Raw genomic sequence first — 24,767 nt, 5'->3', positions numbered from 1 at the left:
CCCTCACTCTGCTCTCTGCGTGACTGACCCCAGCCGGGCGGGCGGGAGGGAGCCGGAGGGCGTGGGCCCGCCTACTTCTTCCTCTCTGTCTCGCTCCTCATTGGTCACACACTGGTGTCCATCACCCCCGGGCGGCACTTGGATTGGTGGGAGGCGCCACTTCTGAAGCGAGGCGAGCCGAGTGACTCCGCGGGTCTCCCGGCGCCTCCTCTTTCCCTCCACCCCCCACTTCAACGTCCACCCACTCTCCCCACCCCCCCCACCGCACTTCCCCCGCCCCCCACTCCACTTCCCCCGCCCCGATCGCGGCAGTGTCCTCAGTAGACTCAGTGGGCTGGGGAGGAGGGGAGGGAGGGGGAAAAGCCAGCCGCCGAGCGAGCCGCGCTGTCATTGGTCAGCGCTCACGCCCGTCGGAGCGGCGGGCTTCGCCATTGGGTGGCTCCGCTCCGCTTCCCGCCCTAACCCGCCCCCCAACGCCTCGCCCTCTCAGTCGCCGCCGCCGCCTCCCTTCCCCGGGCTCGTCCGCGACCCCCTTTCCCCCGCTGCCGTCCCCGCCGCATCCCCCCGGCCAGCTGGGCGGGGACCGCTCGCTGTGCGGCTCTGTGAAGTCTGTGAGTCACCGCACAGCCCATCCATCCCGTTACATGTCCAGAGCGAGCTGAGCGGGCGGTGCCGCCGCCGCCGCCGCCCCTGGTCGCGCCGCCGCCGCCGCCCCTGGTCGCCCCGCCGCGGCCGCCCCTGCTCGCAGCGCCCCTCTGATCCATGGCTGTCTGTCTGTACTGGTTACGGTGTAACCTCCTCCTCCTCCGCCTCCCTCCTCTCCTCCTCCTCCTCCTCCTCCTTCTCCTCCTTCTCCTCCTCCTCAGGAGCCGCTGCAACTTCCCCTCAGCCAGCCTCCTCCTCAGCTCGGGGACCGCAAAGGCATGGGATAGACCCAGAGCGACTCGGGTCTCCCCTCCAGCCCTCGCTCCGTCCCCCGCTTTGAATTAAAAGTCTGTTCCTCGCTCCTCCTCGTCGTTTTGGAGATTTATTTATATCAGCCTTGTTACTCTCCCCTGGGGATTTTATTTTCCCTCTCTGGGGCAGGGGGTCGCAGGGGACCCAGAGTTTATTTTAGGGACGGGGGCCCTCCACCTCCTCCCCCCTCCCTCCCCCGCCACGTTTCTCCTTTTTCTCCGGCCGTGACTCGGTTTCCCCGCTCCTGTCGGCTCCCGCCGCCCGGACTCTCCTGCCCGCGAGGGACGCCCGGCACCCCCGACCGCAGCCCAGACGCCCCCTCCGCGCTGCCACCCCGACCCGTCTCGGCGCTGGACCCAGCGGCGCGACTTCTCCGCGGAAGGGTGAGTGCCGTGCGGGGTTTTGGGGGGAGCGATGGGGAAATGGGGGTGCCGTCCACTCCGGGGAGGGCAGGGGTCGCCTTGTGGGGAGAGGGCTCCGGGTCCGGCGTGCATTGGAGGTGGAGACTGCCTCCCCCCCCCCCCCCCCCCCAGCTCTGGCTCCCCCACGCCCCTCCTTCTGCCCCAGCCCTGCTGCTGTGTGTGTTTCTAGGTATTGCCAGGCTTCCACCATCGGGGCATTAGAAAGGCTTAGTCGAATGAGCGGTAATGGCACACTTTCTGTCTTTAGGATGCTTCCTTGAACTGTAATAAGTCAGCAGTGTGATCTATTATAAGAGGCTCTGTGACCTGCAAAAAAAAGTGTACAATGGCTCCTTGGGTACATGTTCCTCCAAACCAAAGTCCCAACTTTTATTTAGTAAAAAGGCAAGACAAAAAAGGCATTTCTGATTTGAATGTGCGATACTAGAGCAAGGGAAGGCAGGTTGCCTAGTGGTGTGGCTTCCTATTTTTATTGTGAGATAGTTTTATAGGTTTCCTTTAGGGAGGAAAAAAAAAAAAAAGGAATTCACTGTTAAAGTAAAGGCTACGAAGTCTTTGAACCTGTTGGAGGAAAGCAAGGTAAGATGAAAATCCAGCTTCCTCCTGCATCTTCAGCTCACCTCTTGTCTAGCAAGAAATTACAACACCGAATTTTTTGTTTCTCAGGCACTGGGCCCAGTGGGGGGTGTTAAGGATAAAAATAGTGGTGGTTTTTTGAGTTTGTTTTTTTTCTTGTGCTATCCCTCTTTTGTATTTTTGATTGCTCTTAAGCAATGCCATGCTGCAGAGTTTTGTAAAAATTTAATTTGGTTTCTTGATTGTTGGTAGTTCAGAAGTATACGTACTTGCTTTATGCTTTATGAGAATCTTGCCTTATGCATTTTTAGTATTTAATTGGAGATAAAAGTAAAAACTCTGAGTAGTTACTCTGAATCGGCTTCTGAGGTTACTTTTGAGAATTCAGCCTATTTAAAATGTTATTACTCTTTTTTTGTATCAAGTTCTGGTCTGTGTTGTCCACAAGATTCAAATTAGGCCAAACCAAACGTGTTTTGATACATTAAAGTATAGGAAAGGCCTCTTAGTAGTTCATTCTCTCTTTCTCTTTCAGACTAATCAGAATAAGTGGTTACTAAATTTAAGTTTAAAGAATAGTCTACTTGTACTAAAATCTGCCAGTTTTCTGTAGAAACATTTATTTTTTGAAGAGCAGAAATGTGTTTATGATCAGCCTAAAGTAGTCAAGTTGACTCAAATGTAAATGCTATGGTGAGGAAATGCTTGTCATAAGCTCCCAAATCCTGCAGAGTATTTCAGGAAGACTTACACAGAGCCTTTTTGAAGTGTTTAGTAAATTTGTCATGTGGCCTTTTGCCTGGGTGTCGGACTGAATCCTTGAGAGGCCTCAAGCACAGGAGCCAGGCTGCCTGAGTTTGAATCTTGCTGCCATCCTTAGATAGCTGTTTGACCTTGGGCAACTTTTAAACTGGCCTCTGCTGACTTTCTCCTGTAAATGGGAAGGATGACTTTTCCTTAAAGGCTGCTGTAAGGATGACTAAGAATGCCTGCCACAGAGCACTTGGTGTTAGCTGTTCCGTCATCACCTCCCCCTTAGAGAGGATGTCTAATACAGTTGGTTAAGAGTGGGGCCTCTAGACTTAGATTCTGTAAGTTCAAGTCCCAGCAGTTCCTCTTGTTGTCTATGTGACCATGGTCAAGTTAACCTCAGATTCCCTATCTGTAAAATGGGGATAATAGAAAACACTTAATAGGGTTCTTGTGGGGTCAGAATGAGTTAATATATGCAAATGTTTTAAAATATATATATTTTAATTGATTTCAGAGAGGAAATAAATGGGAGAGAGAGGGAGACAGAAACATCAGTGATGAGAGAGAATCACATTGATCGGCTGGCTGCCTCCTGCATGCCCCACTTGGGATCGAGCCCGCAACCCGGGCATGTGCCCTGACGACCAGGAATTAAAGCATGACCTCATGGTTCATAGGTCAACACTCAACCTCTGAGTCATGCCTGCCAGGCTGCAAAGACTTCAAATAAATTTTTTAAATTGATTTTTCTAGAGGGAGGGAAGGAAGGAGAAAGGGAGGGAGGAGAGAGAGAGAGAGAGAGAGAGAGAGAGAGAGAGAGAGAGAGAGAGAACATCACGTTGTTATTCCACTAATTTATGCATTCATTTTTTAAATTTTTATTAAATTTATTGGGGTGACTGGTTAATAGGATCATATAGGTTTCAAGTGTACATTTCTATGACACAAGATCTGTATATTGCACTGTCTGCCCGCCACCAAAAGTCACACCATCCACTGTCACCATAAATTATGCCCCCTCCACTTGTAAGTGCTTCGGATTGAACTATCAACCTTGGTATGTCCAGATAACGCTCTAACCCAGTGGTCGGCAAACTCATTAGTCAACAGAGCCAAATATCAACAGTACAACAATGGAAATTTCTTTTGAGAGCCGAAAACTGACTTCTGCACGTGGGCACAAAGTTTCAATCGCACTGTACGTGTGTGCCTGTACATGGTATTTTGTGGAAGAGCTACATTCAAGGGGGCAAAGAGCTGCATGTGGCTCAAGAGCCACAGTTTGCTGACCACTGCTCTAACCAATTGTGTTGCTTGGCCAGGGCCATGCAAAGATTTTAACTAATATTTACCAGTAGTACATCTTTGTAAAAATCTTAACTAGCATTTGAAACATCTTTTCAAGTATAATTCCTTGTTATCTTCCTGGTATGTCTTGAAACATGAGTAAATTTTTTGTAAAGAATTGTTGCTGTCAAAATAAGCAGAATTATTATCAATATGTATGATATTCTTTGAGATTTATATTTTAAACTAGCATTTATATATATCTTTATGAAATTTAGTTATTTGATGAGCTGAGTTGATCACTCTTTCATTTAAACTTGCATAAGAGGATATATATATATATATATATATATATATATATATATATATATACTTCTACTATAGTATTTACTATCACCCATTTGCTGTTATCTATGATTTTCTCCTTTACCAACGAGAAAGCTCTTTGAGGGTAAGAAAAGTGTTTCAGCCCAGCTGGCGGTATGGCTCAGTGGTTGAACTTTGACCTATGAACCAGGAGGTCACTGTTCGATTCCGTGTCAGCGCACATGCCTGGGTTGTGGGCTCCATCCCTAGTAAGGAGCATGCTGAAGGCAATCAATCAATGATCCTCTTTCGTCATTGATATTTTTATCTCTCTCTCCCTCTCCCTTCCTCTCTGAAATCAATAAAAAAATATATATATGTTTATAATAATAAAAACGTAATATATTAATTAGACCAGACAGCTAATCGACCTTTTGGACGTCCTTCTGGTCGAAGCTGGAGTTGTGAGGGCCAAGGCAAGCCACCGCAGCTGTGAGGGCTGAGCCCCTTGCACAAATTTTATTCAGTGGGCCTCTGTGTGTGTGTGTGTGTGTGTGTGTGTGTGTGTGTTTCATTAATAATTTAATTTCCAGTATCTACCAGGGTGCCTGGTACATAAAGAAGCTTAATGAATGTTGTGGAATGAATTAAATAATGTTATTCCAAAGTTATATTTGTGAGTTAGGTCCATGGTCCGCAAACTGCGGCTTTTGAGCCACGTGCGGCCTGGGCAAGTCTGTTTTGAAGAAATGGCTTTAGAAGAAGTTTAAGTTTAAAAAATTTGGCTCTCAAAAGAAATTTCAATCGTTGTACTGTTGATATTTGGCTCTTGTTGACTAGTGAGCTTGCCCACCACTGAGTTAGGTGAATGACATGTAAGTAACATTGTGGAGAACGCTAGTATTTATATTGTTAAATTTAATTTTTATGGTCTCAATTATTATTTTTGTAAGTAGAGAACAAATGAGGGGAATTACAGCAAAACATACTTTATTAAGAAACTATTTTTCATTTTTGCTGAAACCGGTTTGGCTCAGTGGATAGAGCGTTGGTCTGCGGACTGAAGGGTCCTGGGTTCGATTCCGGTCAAGGGCATGTACCTTGGTTGCGGGCACATTCCCAGTAGGGGGTGTGCAAGAGGCAGCTGATCGATGATTCTCTCTCATCGATGTTTCTGGCTCTCTGTTCCTCTCTCTTCCTCTCTGTAAAAAAATCAATAAAATATATTTAGAAAAAAGAAACTATTTTTTCATTTTAAAGATTAAACTTAAAATAGTCAGAAAAGTACATATCAAATATCATCCTTTGATACCTTACACATCCATTTATTATTGTAAGATGTTCTGACTCCCAAATTTCCTGTTACTAAGTTGGATGTTACTATAAATGTGAATTATACAAATTAGATTTTTGCATGTCCCAAATGATGTGATGTTATTATCAGCTTCAGAATTAATAATAATAAAGAGAATTTATTAAGCTAACTCTGTGAAAATAAAATGGCATCATTTCCTTAAGGACCAAAGCTTTGTTTCTCTTCCCATTCAAGAATGAAACTCTCTTGCATAATCTTAATAAATAATTAACTTTAGAAATAGCTGTAGTAAATAGTGTAATAGGACTCATAAAAGAGGTATATGTAATTAGTAAGTAAAGCACTTTAAACTTCACAAACTTAATAGGCATTATACAATTAGGGAATATATATATATATATTTTAAATAAAATTGATGAGGCCTAGCACCTGCTTCATTTATAGAATCACTCTGTTTTATTTGTCAATAAGATCCAGTTTAATTTATTATGCCCCTGAAATTATAAAATGCAAAAATATCTTGTATAAAAAGAGATATCTTCAGTAATGAAATCTGGATACTGATTGACTGAGAAGTGTTAGTGTTCCCTAACATTGTTAAAACTTTTCAAATATGTATACCATATACTACAATGTGGATAATTTGTATATATAATCCTTTGTTTTACCTAATCACCAGCTACCGATTTTAGCTGAATATATTGCATTTTTATTGGCTAAAACAATTAATTTAGAAAACTTGCCCTTTGTTGTTTATATACTTTTAAAGCAGCCAGTCTAAAAATGAAATTTAAAAAAATGAATTTATAGGCACTTAGAAAGTATACAAGTGTCTGGTCTGCAAGATGGAAGGTCACTTATTTTTCACTTAGCACATTTTAGCATGACTGTTTCTATAGCTCACATCTCTTTCTTATCTCTTCCTTTTATTTAACTTTTTTGTGAAGACATGTGAGTATTAGTATTTTATAGTCCTATATAATGTATCCATTTTTTTTTTAAAGCATTGTTTCTGCGCTAACCAGTTTGGCTCAGTGGATAGCGCGTTGACCTGTGGACTGAAGGGTCCCGTGTTTGATTCCGGTCAAGGCATGTACCTTGGTTGTGGGCACATCCCCCCAGTAGCGGGTGTATTGGCGGCAGCTCATTGATGTTTCTCAGTTTCTCTCTCATTGATATTTCTAACTAACTCTCCCTCTCCCTTTCTCTCTGTAAAAAATCAATAAAATATATTTAAAAAATAAAAAAGCAACGTTTTTGATAAAAAATTCTTTGGAAAGAAGAGAAGAATGAGGTAGATAAAAACTTTAAGACTTGTGATTTCCGTGCTATCTTCTAACATTAGGAAAATGAATAACTGTATACTAAGACTTAACGTCATCAATAGGTTCTGTGACTTTAAGCAAGACAACATAAAATGAAATGAATGTAAAATTTACCATAGGCTAATAGATATAAAATAAGAGTTAATTTCCTACATTAAGATGAAACAATGATGAATGAAACTACATTGTTCGAGGACCTGCTGTATCTGTCAGTGATAAAAAATAGAGTAAAATAATATATATATATATTCTCTATTGACATAAACTTAAAATTAAGCTCCATGGATTTAGACCGAGCAGTGCTACTTATTGGCAGGTGACCTTGAGCTTTACACTTAACCTCCATGGCTCTTGGAGTTCTTATCCATCTTTCAGGGGGGAGAGGGAAGGCAGTTACCCTACCCTCATTCACAGAGGATGTTGTAGAGGTACGTTGTAAGTACTTTTGAAAGGATTGGAGGACAAAAATGCAAGCAAATATAAAGTAAACATTAGCATTTAGAAATGGATGTTTATCGTCATTTAAAAAATTGTGGCCTTTTGGATTTTTTGTCTGAAGGGCATTTTTTCTTTTAACTTTATATTTGAAGAGATTTTTAATTGATGTGTTCATAAGAATGTGAAAATATTAATTAAAAAGGTAAGAAACTTTGGTTTAATTGAATGGGATTTAAAATGATAACACTGAGCCGGGTAGCATGGCTCAGTGGTTGAGCATCCACCTATAGATCAGGAAGACGCGGCTCAATCCCCTGTCAGGGCACATGCCTGGGTTGTGGGCTCAGTCCCCAATAAAGAGCATACAGGAGGCAGCTGATCAGTGATTCTCTCTCATTATTGAGGCTTCTTTCTTTTTTATAAATCCTCACCCAAGGAAGTCTTTCCATTAATTTTTAGAGTGGAAGGGAGGGAGAGATATATATAGAGAAACATCGATGTGAAAAGACACATCGATAGGTTGCCTTCCACATGTGCCCTAACCAGGGCCAGGGGTTGAGCCTGCAACCAAGGTATGTGCTCTTGACCAAAATCGAACTTGGGACCCTACAGTTCGAGAGCTGATGCTATTATATACACCGAGCCAAAGGGCTAGGGCTCATCATTGATGCCTCTCTCTCTCTCCCTCTCTCTTTCTCTCTCTCTCTCCCCCCCCTCTCCCTCTCTCTCTCCCTCCCCTTCTCCCTCTCCTTCCCCTTCTCCCTCTCCCTCTCCCTCTCCCTGTTACTCTGAAATCAATTAAATATATATATATATATATATATATATATATATATATATATATAAAATTATAATGCTGAGTTTTGGTACATCCTGGGTTATAGCAGGGGTTGATGTAAGAACAAATTTTTATGTATAAGAGGTAATATATTTTATTAAGTTAAAGCTTGTAAAACTTGCACATTGCAGGAAAAATGTTCAGACACATTAGACTTTGTTAGAAGTATATTCAAAGAAAAATTAGTTTTTTATTTACTTCTAAATTTCCAAATGATTCTTTAGCTGCACTCATTTATTTTTGAGCCCGGAATGCAGTGAAATGTGTACACATTAGAATATAGCGGGTTGTAGGATTTCATTTAATTTATTTGAAAATTTGAGCGAAGCTATGTCTGGAAAGGCCGTGTATTAAGAAACTAGTCTTCGCTTGTCCTTAAAAGTGAGTGAGCAGACTTTAAAAGTCAAAAGCCCACAGTTAGCACGTTAGGTACATTTCTTTTAATTCAGCTTTACCTTTTTCTGGTTATTAGCAGAAGAGTTGTCACGGCCTCATGATGTTACTTTTTAAAATGGAACTGAATTCTAGTATACTCAGAATAAGGCCTATCAAAACACGTGGGCATACAAAGAAATATTTATTTCAACTAATATTGAGTATAGTGAGCAATTCTCCTCTAATACGAAGTTGCTTAGCAAAAAGCAACTTAAAAAATATAGTGTCCTTTCCCTCTTATTGTTCAACATTCAACTAACAGAAACTTAGAATGATAGATTTCTTCTCCTCTTTTGAACTTAAAGTCCACATTGATGTTTATAATGTTTTGTGCGGTGGTATGTATGACTCTTTGATATATTGAATGTTTTCTTTTCCATAGTAAATAAAATGACCCAAACAGCTCACTTTTTATGTAATTTTTCCGTTTTTCACCGCCCTCTTTCCTTTGTTCTACCATTGTTTTTCAGTTTTCTTAATATTTCCACATGCTTTTTTTTTTTTAGTTTTTTTATGCAGCATCTTTCTTATTTTGCTCTGTCTTCTCTTCACATTGGTATTCTTTTTCCTTGATCACAGTAGGTTTTTTCCTTTAGCTGTCTTTTGCCTCTGCCCCTGTATATGCTATGAAGTTAGTAGTTCTCATTTATTTCAGTCTGCTTTTATGAGGCTGATGCAGGGTCCTTCTATGTAGAAAATTTGCTTTAGCTCACCTCAAAAGATGAGCTCCCAAACCAATCTAATCTACACAGAACGTAAGGGGCCATTTTTGTAAATCTAAAACCAAGCTTTAGCTTCAGTGAGGTGGGAAAAGAGGAAACTGTGACATGTTTATGTTACGGGGGGATACCCGCAGAAATTTTTCTGTCCATGTGACTTTGAAACATCTCAGACATCCTCCCTTTGTTTTGCTGCACGCCCAGAGCCCCGGTGAGCCCTGCGGGCTGTTTCAGCAGTGACCATCGCCACCTGACCACGTGGGCGGCGGCTGGCCTGGGAAACCGCATCAGGCACAAGGAGCACAGCTCCTTTGTTGTGTTTTGCTCTCCTCGAAACCGACTGAACACCAGACCAAGTCCACTGCGAGCTTCTCTGGGGCTCACCATTGTTCAGTGATTAATGGCTCCTGGTGAAGTAGCCATCAGCTTTATTGTCCTCCCACGGCTTCCGCTCACATAAAATGTATCCCTTTGAGTTAACTTTTGTTTTGATGTTTAAGGGGTCTTTTGACCCAGGAAATCAAAGGGTATGTAAATGCATATGTATCATTAAACCAAAAAAAAGTTTACATAAAAAATCTTTTGAGTAAAATGTTTTCCTAAGGACCAAAACCACTGACTTGGAGAGAATATTGTATAGTTACTCAAAATACCTGATATTATTCAGACTTCAGTAGTAGAAAAACTTTCCATTTGAGTAAACAAAATGAATCCTCCTTTTGATTTAGAAAACAGTCCACTGTTACTTTTTATTTAAACAATTCAGATATAAGATTAGATAAACTATGTTTTGGAGTTGATTAAGTAAGAGATTTCCCAGAAATTGTACTTTATAAAATCTGTGCCTTATGGAAGAAACGTGGTCTTTTTTTGCACACCTATGTCCCATTCTTGACTTCCTTCCTTCCTTCCGTCCGTCCGTCCGTCCGTCAATCCAGCAGAAATGTATTGAGCACTTATGTGCCAGCTACTCTTACATATTAGGCACATACATAGAGCAGTGGAGAAAAGAGACAAATACTCCCTTTCTAGTAGAAATTACATTCAAACAATTTTGTGTGTATAGAACTTATTATCTTCTATTTGGATTAGTCATACCTAAACATTGTATATAATAATAACGATCTGGAGAAAAGTAAGGTTTCTTTACATGGAACTTATGCCCTTTGACTTGGTTTAAAGGAATCCTCAATCTTGAAACAAAACTCCATTTGAGTGGACAATTTTCATTTGAGTTGGAGATGAAATATTGAAAACTGGTAATGTAAATGGATGTTTCCAGCAGAAATCTGAAATTATCCTCATTGGTGAGCCCTGGGAAACCTGGCAGTGGACATGATCTGAACTATTTACTAGGTTTTCTTTATACTTTCAAGTTGTTTTCTCCCTTTGCTTTGTTTTCTCTATAACGAAGTCTGGGGGGAAAAGTGTAACACTGAAAATTGCACAATGGAAATGTAGTCATCTCAGCTATATTGCACAATTAACAAGAACATCTTAACTTTGTTTTTGTCCAGTGTACAGAAAGAACTAATCTTTTGTTTCTATGATTGTAACGCTATGTAATTTTCTTTTTTCTTTTTTTTTTTTTTAAATATATTTTATTGATTTTTAACAGAGAGAAAGGGAGAGAGAGAGAGAGCTAGAAACGTCAATGAAAGAGAAACATCGACCAGCTGCCTCTTGCACACCCCCTGCCAGGGATGTGCCGCAACCAACGTACATGCCCTTGACCAGAATCGAACCTGGGACCTTTCAGTACGCAGACCGACGCTCTACCACTGAGCCAAACCGGCTTCGGCACGCTATGTAATTTTCTGAACAGACAAAACTCATACATTTCTACCTCATATATTAAAATAAAGTATTTTGTAGTCAAATAGCATTAATATTAAATGATACAATGATTTTCGTTACTTATTTTATTTTTATTAATGAATATTTAATACATGTCCTAAGTCCTTGGGGCTATCACAGACTAATAAAACATGGCGTTCACATTCCATTTGGGGAGACAAGAGATCTCCATGTGAAAAGGAAATCTCTTGTATTAAGCAGTATGGGATTTAGAATGGTGGGAAGTCTAGTGTGGGCCGCTATAGTAAACTTGTCTTGGACTTGCTCTCTGGGGATCCTGGGTGACCTTCCTGTAAATCCATCCTTCCTTGTCAGTAAGGGCGAAGATGCTTAGCAGGTATTCCTGTACCTTAGGCCCCTCAGGGTAGAGCAGTCCCTCTTTTAGCTACTAACACTGCTCAGCTAGGAAGAGGAGGGGAAGGGAATGGAACACACATCTTAGCCATTTGTTACATTCCCTAGCTAGCTACCTAAGCAGAAACTCGGCACCTGAGAACACGGTATATAGACATACCTTCGACATGGGTGAGATTCTGAGGACAGGAGTCACTTCACAACTCTGGGAAGCCTGGGACATCGGTGGGGGCCCTAAATGGAAGAGACATGAAAGGGGAGGAGAGAAGTGGAGATGGAGCCTTCTACAATTACTGAAGAGACACAATTTTTTATTTCTCTTCAGTTTTGCCTGGGGTAGCCCTACCTGCCTGGGAAATGGGAGGGCTACAGGCTCAATATTACAAATTTAGGAAGTCTGTATGTTACCATAATCTGTAGGTATACTCTTTCTAAATTATTTTGCTTTGGAATAGCCAAATCCCTAATGTGTGTGTTTAAAAGTTCTCAAACATAATGCAGTGTGACTGTGGCTCCTATTTTTATTTTCCTGGATGTTTGAAAATATTGATTGCCTTTGTTTTTAGAGTGCCTTTATTTGTTTATTTGGACCTAATTCTAAGATAAAATAACACAATATATCCTTGTCTCTTAAATTTTAATTAGTGGGGGGGTGGGGGGGAGCCAAAGCTTCAATGTTTATTTTAACGGTTGTTAAAAGTATTAGGACACTTCTGTGGAGACTTTTTTTTGCTGTTTTTTGTTGTTTGTTTTGTTTTTTTAATGTAACAATGTCTATCAAGAATCTCTCCCCCCCCCCCAAAACTGTATCTATGATGTGACACAGCTGTCATCTAGGCACCCTGGCCAGGTGGCTCAGTTGATTTGAGCATTGTCTCTTACACTAAAAGGTTTCAGGCTTGATCCCTGGTTGGGGCACTTACAGGAGGCCACCAATCGATATTGTTATTTCTTTCTCCCTTCCTCTCTCTCTAAAATCAATAAACATATGCTCAGGTGAGGATTTAAGAAAAAAAGTTCACCTAGGATAGTTATATTAATTATCTTAATTGCTGTGTTGGTTTCAAAAGTGTATACATACGAATGACAAAACTTAGCAAATTATACATTTTAAATATATGCATTTATTATATATCAAAACTTTTTTAAAGCCACATGGGTGTAAAGTATATTTTCAAGATGAAATCTCTATTATAAGAATTATATTTTTAAAGTTTGTCATTTATTTTTATTTCTCTATTTCATCTACTCTTTATTCACCTCTACCCCATACCCCAGACACACATATTTTAAGAAAAACAAATAGAACTGAGGAGGCCTGTGCGTGAGCTGAAATTTAGATATAGGGCCTTAGAGAGCTTTTTTCTGTATGTACGGCTCACTGGAGTATCTTTAAGTAATTTGCACAAATTTGAATTTGGAGAATTAGAGTTGTGTGTTTTTCAAGGAATCTTCCTTTCCTTATAGTTTAACAGATTATGACTCATCTTTGGCATGGGATAAAGAGCTCGATTTAGTAAGACTTTTGTTTTTAAAAGAGAGCTTAAGTGGCTTAATGCTTTTCCTTAAATATTGTTCCTTTTTTTGCATTTCTTTAATTTAAATTTTGGCATGTTGGAACATAGACTCTATGAATAGATTTGTTTAGGGAAAAAATTAAGTCTGCTCTCTTTTTCTTGCCCTCGTGGTCTTGAGCATAGCACCAGGAAACTTAAATAGGTTTGTTAAAGTGATGGCTAATATTAATGGAATATTTCCTGTGTCACCCAATGTATGTTTCAGGGAAGTTTCTTTATTGTTGGAATTAATCCTTACTTTAAGTTTAAAACACTGGCAAATTTTCACAAATAAAATATAGTCTACCAAAATTTTCAGGTTTGTCTTTATGGAGTTGGGATGGACTATCAGAGTATTAATGAGTTGTGACTTTAAAATTCAAGTTCTGCCGAAACCGGTTTGGCTCAGTGGGTAGAGCGTCGGCCTGTGGACTGAAAGGTCCCAGGTTCGATTCTGGTCAAGGGCATGTACCTTGGTTGCGGGCACATCCCCAGTAGGGGGTGTGCAAGAGGCTAACTCTTTATCCTTCTCCCTTCCTCTCTGTGAAAAATCAATAAAATATATTTAAAAATAAATAAATAAATAAAAATAAAATTCAAGTTCTACTATACCAGTGTAATCAGTACATTAGAATCACCTGTGCCCTGGCCAAAACTTGGGGTGAGACCCTGGCTTCCATATTTTTCAAAATGCCCAAGTTATTCTAATGGATAGCCACATTATACTCGGTAGTGCTGTGTCCCACACCATATCCCATCATTCCCAAAATCCCTATTATAAAACTTTTTGGACATTTAGGAAACTTGAAAGAATAATTCAACAAACACCCATATTCCCCATACTTAAATTTAGTAATTGCTAACCCTTTGCTGTATTTGCTTTATGACTCTCTTCCTCTCTTTCTCTCATACTTATTTTTTGTATCCTGTGAAAATAAGTTTCATATATCATAAATTTTACCATTAAATACTTCACTCTGCATCTCCTGAGAATAAGGACATTCTCCTATGTAACCACAATACCATTATCCCTTCTAAAACAATTAATAATAACTTGGAATACTTTTCAAGAGCTCTATTCCATTTTAAAGGATGTGAATTCATATTCTACTAAAAATCAAATGCATGTGAAGTGAGAAGTTCTGCAGAATATAAAATTCTGGGAGTCTTGCTAAAATTGTGCTTCTTCTCTGTGTTTGCAAAGGCCACTACTTCATTTTTATGAGGCAGAAATGCATTTTGTTATTATGATGAGGAAAGATCCTTTCTAGCGCTAACATGGCATGATGGTTTGAGAAAAACATTCATCAAAGTTCATGCCACAGCGTGGTTTACTGGAAAAAGCTCCGTTTCGAGCAAAACATTGTTCATATACTTGCTCTGCCACTTACTGTGGGTGACCTTGGAGAAGTTGCATTCCTTTATCGGAGTATTTTCAGAAACCACCCTCAAGCCTGCTGGAATCATCAGGAAGTTTGTCATTTCACAAGTGCAGAGGTAGGGCAGGGTTCAAGGTTGGTCACACCTGTGGCTCAGGTTCTTGGAATCTTTCTGCTGTGCCAGACTCCTTGGTGGTTTCCACCTGCTGTTCTGGCTCCTTCCTCAAGCTGCTTCACACTCATATAACATGGTAGTCAGGGGAAGTCGGAAATCTCTCCACAGGGTGGGCCCTCAATCTTTCTGTCTGATCTGACAGCTCTGCCCCGATGTGGACCTGTAACCTGGGAATGAGGTTAACTTAGGGAGAGGAAGGTAGGAATGGACATTACCACTAACTGTTCATTATTCCTCTCGAAGCCCACTTTTCTTTGCTGTAAAATGGGAACAGTGATTATCTACCTCCATGATTTTTAACTGATACACTATAGGTAAAGCAACAAACACACAGCTGATAATTTAATAAATGCTAATTTCTGTTTTTTTCTTTTTTCCTTTCCATCTTATAGAAAATTTTGTCCTCCTTTGACACTGCCACACACCATACTAGTAAGCATATATGTGACTTTTCCTTAACTGGTCTTCTTCCTGTCCTCTCACCTCAGTATCTAGGGCACATGTGTCAAACACAAGGCCCGCGGGCCAAATCCGTCCCACCAGGCCTTGCAATGTGGCCCGAACCGCGCTGTCATCACTGCACTCCGCTGCGTTTCCATCACAATGACAGTTTATGACTGTTCAGTAAACCATTCGGCCCGCGATTTAGGCTGGATTTTAGATTTTGGCCCCTTCTCTGATTGAGTTCGACACCCCTAATCTAGGGCATAGCGTTTTATGTGTACTTTGCAACTGGTCATATATTGTCCACTAACGTATCTTGACCCATCTTATTATTTCTGATGTATTTCAACTTCACTTTATATTATTCCAAAGCCACCGAAGGAAAACTGTCAACAGTGTATACATATTTATCACACTCCAGATCACATGGGAACAAAAATATATTTAACTCTCCGTAAAATCCAGTGTCAAAATAGATTGTTCTCCTTTTATTAAAAGAAAATTGCATCGTGCCCTATGGAAAATAGCAGAATAAGATGCTCCATTTGAAGTGTAGTATCTTAGTTGTCCAGGATGCACAGGGCTTTAAAAAAAAAAAAAAAAAAAAAAATATATATATATATATATATATATATATATATATATATATATATATATAATTATTGATTTTTTTACAGAGAGGAAGGGAGAGGGAGAGTTAGAAACATCTTTGAGCCGAAACCGGTTTCTCTCTCATCTCTCTCATCGATGTTTCTTTTTTTTCTTGGATAGAGCGTCGGTCTGCGACTGAAGGGTCCAGGTTCGATTCCGGTCAAGGGCATGTACATTGGTTGCAGGCACATCCCCGGTAGGGGGTGTGCAAGAGGCAGCTGGTCGATGTTTCTCTCTCATCGACGTTTCTAGCTCTCTATCTCTCTCCCTTCCTCTCTGTAAAAAATCAATAAAAAATATATATAGCCGAAACCGGTTTGGCTCAGTGGATAGAGCATCAGTCTGCGGACTGAAAGGTCCCAGGTTCGATTCTGGTCAAGGGCATGTACATTGGCTGCGGGCACATCCCCAGTGGGGGGTGTTCAGGAGGCAGCTGATCGATGTCTCTCTCTCATTGATGTTTCTGGCTCTCTATCCCTCTCCCTTTCTCTCTGTAAAAAAATCCATAAAATATATTTAAAAAAAAAATATATATATATATAAAAGTCTATAAAGAATTAAAAAAAGAAAAAGAAAAAAAAGAAACATTGATGAGAGAGATGAGAGAGAAACATCGATCAGCTGCCTCCTACACTCCCCCTACTGGGGATGTGCTCGCAACCATGCCCTTGACCAGAATCGAACCTGGGACCCTTCAGTCCCAGGCTGACGCTCTATCCACTGAGCCAAACCGGTTAGGGCTGCATCAGCCTTTTGATACTTTGGGGAAATCTGAGCTTCTATGGTAGTTTAACTGCCCTGGTTTCTCCAGAACTGGCTTTCTAAAAAGAATTGTGTGTATTTTACCAGCCAGTATTTTTTTAATTTTTTTATTTTATGGTCTTGAACCCTCTCTCACGTACCACGAGAAAGTAATCTTCCAAAGACGTGTTTTCCAGGATGTGTGAACACTCTAGGGTCTTTGTTCAGGCATGCCCTTGTCAAAATATGTAGAGAAGGATTGTCTTTTTTTCTTCCCTGTGGGATTTCTAAAGTGCTCCTGAAACACCTGCAAAATTGTCACTATCACATGGGAAGATCTTCACATTAACAACAACAACAACAAAAATCCTCCATCAGAACAACAGGATCACTCTTGAAGAAGAGCAATCGAGCTTCCCTGACCCCTTAAGTAGAATATTTTATTCCTACCAACCTCCTGCAAGGGAATAGAAGGCTGAGAAGTCTGGAGTCTGTGTTGACTTGGAAGACACTGAGCCTTGGCTTGTATCTTTTCAGTTACAGGTTTTTTTTTTACTTTGTCGTTAAATATTTGTATTTAGTGTTGACAGGCATCTATTGATCGATTAAGCTCTGTGAATACTGAAAATACATAGGTTTTCTATGGTTCCATCCATACTTCATGCTTCTGCTGGCACGAGGGAGGCTTTTTAAAGGAACTATTTAAGTGTGTGTTGATGTGTCTTATACATCTCAAATGAAGGTTCTGTAAAAGTTAAAATTATAAAGCAGCACAATGAAAGCAGAACTCTAAAGTAAATAATAGTTTTATTAAAGAAGCCAGAGGAGGGACACCCTGGCTATAGTGAAAAATGCTAGTTTTTTGGGGAAAAGTTTGAAATTTGTGTTGTGTTTTCTTGAAGTGCTATTGGTCACCTTTAAAATGGTGACATATTATCTGAGCAAATTTTTAATTTTAGAATCTCACAGAGAAATTTTGTGGACAAGCTTCCCTTTGCTCTGTAACAAATGCTTTTACTGTTTAGCTAAGGTTTGCTACTAATGGCTCAGAGGCTGCAGTGAAAAGTGAAATGGCTGTTGTTTCCCATCTACTACCAGATTTTATTTTTATTTCCACTACCCAATGTTAAAAAAAGAAATGAAAAGAAAACAAAGATCAAGATTCAAAAGCTCAAACTAAAATTTAATTTCCTAACTAGAATAAGGCTGGCTTTGCCATGATGTGAACAGTCATGCATCGGAAATATTTGTTCATGGCTATACAGTTGGTCAAACTGATTGCTGGGATTAGCAGTTGAATCGGAAATGTATTTCTGTCCTCAGACACTCCATCAGTTAGGTGAAAAACCCATCAAGGCTAAGCAGTCCAGACAGACTCAGATTCTTTTTTACCTTTCTACTGAGAAATGTTACAGTAGAACCCTTAATTTTTAGTCTGCTTGAGAGAATGGAACAAAAGTCCAAGTGAGTAGGCTGAAGAGCAGTACATTATCTGCCTCTCGTTACCCAGGACTTAATACTGTAACGATATTAATTGCTCGAGCTTTGTCTTCTTCCTCGATTTTATCGCTCCTATGTTCGGTCTTGGAGCTTCTTATGGGCGGGATCTAAACTTGTGTGGAATGGATTCTAAGGGCAAATTGTTTTTGTCCCAGGTCATTTGTTGTTTTCATTTTCCATAAGGAGCTCTTATTTTGACTGAAAATTGCCGCACAACCAACAAACAATAATATGTTTACAGAAGCTTTTAAAAAATTATTTGGAAAAGCAATTATACTCGGAGGATGATTTTCTGAAAGACCTAAATATGGGGAAATTTTAGGGCAAGGAGTCCCATTTTGTCATAGTAAGCATTGTGCCACTCAATGTGTGCATCTTTAACTATGCTGTGTGACTGAGTTGAAGCATTTGGGGATACTTTCTGGTCAACTTGAGTTTTGAGAAATAGTTTTAAAAAATTACAGTTGGGCAAAAACAAAGGGAAGTTTGAGTGTATTATTAGAATTGCATTATGGTAGAAAATTTTGATTGTCAGAAAATTTGTCAGTAATTAGCCGTAAATTTAGTTTGATTGGGGACCAAGTCATGGACTCTTGACAGTGATGCAGTTCATTTTGTCCTAACTTAGTCATAAAACCCTGTGCTACATGCTACCGGGATAGTACCGTTGTCGAGTTCCACTGTAACTCATGTTGTATGTTATTACTAACAGTGACTACTAAGTGGTAAGTGCACGAGTTGACAGAGGTGATGGATTTTAATATATTCAATATAACTGTTTTTTTACAGAGAGGAAGGGAGAGGGATAGAGAGTGAGAAACATCAATGAGAGAGAAACATCCATCAGCTGCCTCCTGCACACTTCCTACTGGGAATGTGCCCACAACCAAGGTACATGCCCTTGACCGGAATCGAATTTGGGACCCTTCAGTCCACAGGCTCTATCCACTGAGCCAGATCGGTTTTGGCAGAGGTGATAGATTTTTTTTTTTTTAAGATTGTTCAAGATGTTTTTATTTATTTTTGTGTATGTATTTATTTATTTAATTGATTTCAGGAAGGGAGAGGGAGAGATAGAAACGTCAATGATGAGAGAATCATTGATTGGCTGCCTCCTACACACCACCCACTGGGGATGGAGCCTGCAACCTGGGCATGTGCCCTTGACTGAAATCGAACCTGGGACCCTTCAGTCTGCAGGCTGACGCCCTATCCACGGAGCCAATCCAGCTAGGTCAAGGTGATGGATTTTTGGTTTTGTTTTTTTGCGGTACTTTATTATAAGAGCAATATGGGAACATTTCCTGTTGGGGTTAATTTAGGCCTGGCTGGTGTGGCTCAGCTGTTGAACATCGACTCATGAACCAAGAGATTATTCATTAGTTGATTCCAGGTTTTAGGCTTGGTCCCCAGTAGGGGGCACATAGGACAGCCAATTGATGATGTTTCTCTCTCATCAATGTTTCTATCTCTTCCTCTCTCTCTAAAAATCAATAAAAACATATTTTTTAAAAAAGTTTCTTAATATGTTTAAGAAGATGTGGCCAATGTTACTAGCTAGAACTGGCCCTGCAAAAGTTGAACTGGTGCCATGTTTTTCATGCTACTGTTATGTCTCACTATAAAATGAAGGAAGTGTTAATAACACTTCCTACTTGTTTAGCACGTTTTCCTCCCCAGCTCTCAAAGGAGTTGGCCAATATTGGGCTGGATTCCCAGCCCATGTGTCTATTATTTTCTAATTCCTGTAATGTACATGTAATGTAATGTTGCCTAAAGATTTTTCACTTACTATCTTTGTTTCCTATGTTCTCCTAAAAATTGAAAAATAATATTTGCTATTGACATCCCCATTTCTCTGATACGAAAGAATAAGGCACATTTTGGGTAAATATTTGACCTAGGATTATATTGTAATCAGCCACAGAGCCAAAAACAGGACTGAGGGGTCTTCCTCAGCTTCACCTTATTTCTGGGCCTCAGTTTCTCCCTTTTCAGATATACTTACAACAGGACTGAAGAAAATGCATTTCTAGGTACCAAAAATATTTCCCATGTCTCTTCTTCAGTGTTCCAAAGGTATGGTTTACACTAGATTTATTGTCTGAAGTAAAGTTTCAGTGCCAGTTATAAACATGATCTGTTCCCATATTATTCCTGATTTGACTGCTGTCCCAGAAGGTGATGGATAGCTGAAGAAAGAGTATAGTGAATGCAGCCCCTATTTTCTTTTTGCCCTTCTAAATTTGATTTAATATAAGGTTGCTTTCTGCCAGGAAATTTCATGAATGGGCATATGTTAATAAGCCAGATTTTTTCCCCCCCTTTATAGTCATAAACTTAACAAAATAACTCCCCGAAGTGGATTCAGTGAGAGTATGTTAAAACTTGAGTGAGTACTTCCTGAACTTATAGGAGGAAGCAACTCCAACCACTCTGAAAATGAGGTTGTTCCTGTAAAACTTGGCTGCTGCAGGCTGAATTTATTTTGTGCTTTGAAGTATATCTTCCATAATTCCTTTTGTGAGTGAATGTTTGTAAAACTTGAGGAGGAGCCTGTAAAAACTAGAGGAATGGACTGTTCTGCTTTTAAAATGCTTTCAAACCTCCAATCGAGGATGAAGTTTCCGAGTGGCATTTTTTTTTTTTTTTTTTTTTTTTTTTTTTACTTTTTCCTTCAGAGTAACCAAAGTGAAAGTTGCATTTTGATCAGTTTTCATTAGTCTTCTTAGTGAAAACGGAAGCCCCAAAGTGTGGGCTGGTGCGTGCACACAAAGCAGTTTTCTGGTTTGGCTGCCCCTGCACGTGAACCGTTGCATGTACACACATGCCACACATAAAGAGTCCATTCTTGCTCCCTCACAGCCAGAGGAGGCTGGCCACTGCGGTCTTCTGCTCGGTGGAAATTGGCAGCCTTTCTTCCTCTGTAAACAACAGCCTGACGTCACCCCAGGCAGCAGTGATAGCAGACCCACTTCAGAGATTCTTGCAGAACAGCCGAAGGCCTGCTATGGGCTTTGATCATCTTTAGCCACACTTGAATAAATGCAATGCAGAGAAATCCGTTCATGTCAGGAATACTGGGGTAACTCCCCCCCTCCCCCCATTTAAAAATAAAAATTGACTTTTCACATATAATCCCCAGCAAGAAATATGTGTAACGAGCAGAAGAACTGTCGCTATTCCTAATAGAAATGAGCTAACATGAGTCCAGAGAATTAAAAAGTTAGCATAAGTGGAGAAATGACTGAAATTCAGGCCTTCTAAACACTCTTTTGTATCTCTTCTCTTTATATTAAATAATTTCTTCAGTAAGTTGTTAATTGTTCAATTCTGTTACTTCCTCTCCCACCTAAAGTGTGTGGGATGATGATTTATGAATTTCTTTTTCAGTCAAGACATCTGTGCATTAAAATCAGATACAATCTTTTTGCATTTGGGAACTCTTAGACGACAAGGTCACCCACTCCCTTGTCTCAGAGAGGCCTTTTGAAAAATCTAGCGTAAGTCTATACTCAAAAGCTCAATGGGAAGGATTTATTAACATGATGATCCTGTTCTTTCATATTCTGAAAGCTACATAACATTGAGAGGCCAAATGATCGTAATTGTTTTGTGTTAACTGGAAGAGACAAAACCAACACAAAAGAAAGGATGTTCTGTTAGTTAGAAATCAGAATTTTCTTGGGGAAGAGTTGAGCCACTTGATAAAGTATAACTGGTTATATAAAATAGTTCTCTTTCTCACTTGCCTACTTCTTGCTTGTTTTCGGGCAGTTATAACAAATGGAAAGGAACAATTACTTTCTACGACTTATAGTTGCTTAGATGGTTTGGGAATACTGCAGGTTGTAGGTAATGTGGTTTTCTGTTTGTGACTCCAAGCTGGTTTTCCCGTGTGACATTAAGAATAGGTGGGAAGGGCTGAAACCAGTTTGGCTCAGTGGTGGAGCCTCAGTCTGCGGACTAAAGGGTCCCAGGTTCGATTCCGGTCAGGGGCATGTACCTGGGTTGAGGGCACACCTCCAGTTGGGGGTGTGCAGGAGGCAGCTGGTCGATGTTTCTCTCTCATCGACATTTCTAGCTACTCTATCTCTCTCCCTTCCTCTCTGTAAAAAATCAAAAAAAAAAAAAAAAAAAAGAATCGGTGGGAAGCATTTAGAGTTGTGTGGACTACCCACAGTAAATTACCCACCTGAGCTAGCCCCCCTGATTTTGAGCTGTATGTTTAGGAAATTCACATAGTTTGGTTTTTAGCTTACCCTTGACAGAAAACATGTTAAAGCCCTAAATATTAAAAAGGGCACATATAATAAATTGCTTTCTTACACTGCACTTTGGTATAGAGTGGGCATTCAAAAACAAGTGAAGCTGTGAGCCTCAGAAGTTAGCTATATTAGCAACTTCAGCAAACGAGCATCATACAGTAGTTGACCAAATTACAACCAAGGAAAGAAGCTCATTTGGGGTGAAGGAAACGTATTCTACTGCATAACTTCCAATGAACCAAAAGAGCTGTTTCTTTTGTATTTTATTTCCTTAATTGGCATAAAATGCTTTTGCCTTTAAAAGACAATACTTGTGGTTTTTAAAATCACCATAGAGATTAGTACATAAAATCTGCTTCCACAAAGAAAACGAGTCACGGCCTTCTCACCATCCTTCGCTTTCTGAGTGACGGAGAACAGGGAGCCAGTAGCAGCTTACCCTTCCAGCCTCTGGCTTCTGCTGTGCAGGCAAGTCTCACTGTCTGGGTCTGCGGTGGGAGCAGAGCGCCTTTGCAGCCAGGGAGTGGCCGGTGCAGGGTGCACACCAGTGGGGGGCTTCCCCGGCACTGCCCGTGGGGGAAGCCCACACCCACGTCTGACAGGAATGGCCGCAGGGGTCTGCCCAGCCCTGCTGTAAGTTAAAACAACAACAACCTGTGTCCCAGTTTGTCACGTAACAGCAGTCAGCAGTGGAGTTTCTCATCACCGGGAGAGGCTGGCCGTTATTGTAAACAAGTCGTAGTGGGGGCAGAGGACAGATGTCAGATAACTGAAGTCAGTGGTGGACCAGTGGAAACGCCGAGCGGGGCTTAGATTTTAACTCTTAAGCAATTACCGCACTGTCTGTCCCATGGTGGGTATCATTTGAACGGAAAACCAAGTAGGATTTTCATTTTCACCCTTCATTCAAGCGTTTGCTTTTTATTTGAACTCTGCAGAGTTTGTTGAACAACACCATTTTTTTTTTTGGCTTTGTGTTGCAAACAGCCATGCCTCCCGGGGCTTGTATGGCTAGTGCCTTGCAGGGTGTAAGCTTTCACAGGACCATTATTTTATTTAAAACCCACAGCTGCAGCCGCCATGTGAGGTATTGCCCTTCCCCTTCGTATATGGGAACACAGAATTCTGAGAGTGTCTGATGCAGGACACACAGCTAGTAAGCAGCAGAGCCGAGACTGGAGTCCTTGTCTTTGGACTTCTGCTCCCCTGCCCCCTTCACTGGGCCAGGAGCATCCAGCGTTACGGTCTTGTGTGCCTCTTGCTTCACAGCTGCACAGAAAGCCGCAGTCAGCAGAGCCAGCTTGGTGACCAGTCACGTTGCTCACAGCAGGAACGTATAGATCACCAAAGGGCAACTTCTTGATTGACTTTAACATTGGTAAACCAATAAAAAATAGGAGCCTTGTTATTTCTTACTTAGAATCAAAATGGCAGCACACAGTGAATCTTAAGGATCATTCAGTTTTCATATACAGTTTTTACTTTTTAAAGATAGAGGAAAGCCCTTCATAAGGAAAGTGAAACTCTAGTCAATGCAGGGACAAGGTCCCATTTCCCCAGACTCAGACCAGTGTGCTCTTTCTTTCTTTCTTTCTTTTTAAAAAAATATATATTTTATTAAATTTTTACAGAGAGAAAGGGAGAGGGATAGAGAGTTAGAAACATCAATGAGAGAGAAACATTGATCAACTGCCTCCTGCACACTCCCTACTGGGGATGTGCCTGCAACCAAGATACATGCCCTTGACCAGAACTGAACCTGGGACCCTCTGGTTCCAACTCTGGTAGAACTCCCAGTCTAGGAGACAATTTGCATATTACCCTTTTATTATATAGGATTACATTCCTTTGTAGTTCATATTTTAAGAATACTAAGTATTATTCACCTAATTGATTTCATGATCATTAATGGATAATGATCTCTAGTTGGAGAAATATTATGCTAGACATTAAAAGTAGCAGGTAGTTAAGTTCATGTGTAAATATGTATTTGGGCATGGATATTTATTTAGTCTTGCTGAAGAAATAACTTACATTCTAGAAAAGATACTGGTGACAAATATGTGACAGCAATGCCTTTTCTAGTTCCCATGGTGGATAGGACAGCGCTTTTCCTACTGAGGAGTATATAGGGGTGAATAAAGGAAAGTAAGGAAAACCAGTGCATTTAGCCACATTACACTCTGATTTGGACTTATCGATAACTTTTGCTGAGAAATACATACTGAAGTTCTGTAGACCTAGAAAATTTCCCAGAGTGCTTTCAGTTCTGTCTTAAAACAAAACATCAATACAGCTTTCTTAAAAACATTGTTGTTTTTAAGAAAGCTGTTCATTGCCAAAACCGGTTTGGCTCAGTGGATAGAGCGTCGGTCTGCGGACTGAAAGGTCCCGGGTTTGATTCCGGTCAAGGGCATGTACCTTGGTTGCGGGCATGTCCCCAGTAGGGGGTATGCAAGAGGCAGCTGATT

General features: G+C 40.5%; 1 protein-coding gene across 1 annotated transcript in view; it reads left to right on the top strand.

Annotated features, from left to right (window-relative positions):
• Positions 1-455: 455 nt before the first annotated feature.
• LOC123652225 (general transcription factor II-I repeat domain-containing protein 2-like) overlaps positions 456-24,767 on the top strand; it is a 35,747-nt gene continuing 11,435 nt past the window's right edge. Inside the window, exon 1 of the mRNA XM_045580817.1 lies at positions 456-1,340. The gene's annotated coding sequence lies outside the window, so the exon portion shown is untranslated. The remainder of the gene's footprint in view (positions 1,341-24,767) is intronic.

This window comes from Pipistrellus kuhlii, unplaced genomic scaffold, assembly GCF_014108245.1.
Source record: "Pipistrellus kuhlii isolate mPipKuh1 unplaced genomic scaffold, mPipKuh1.p scaffold_m20_p_13, whole genome shotgun sequence".
NCBI lineage: Eukaryota > Metazoa > Chordata > Mammalia > Chiroptera > Vespertilionidae > Pipistrellus > Pipistrellus kuhlii.
This window is presented reverse-complemented; position numbering and strand designations above follow the sequence as displayed.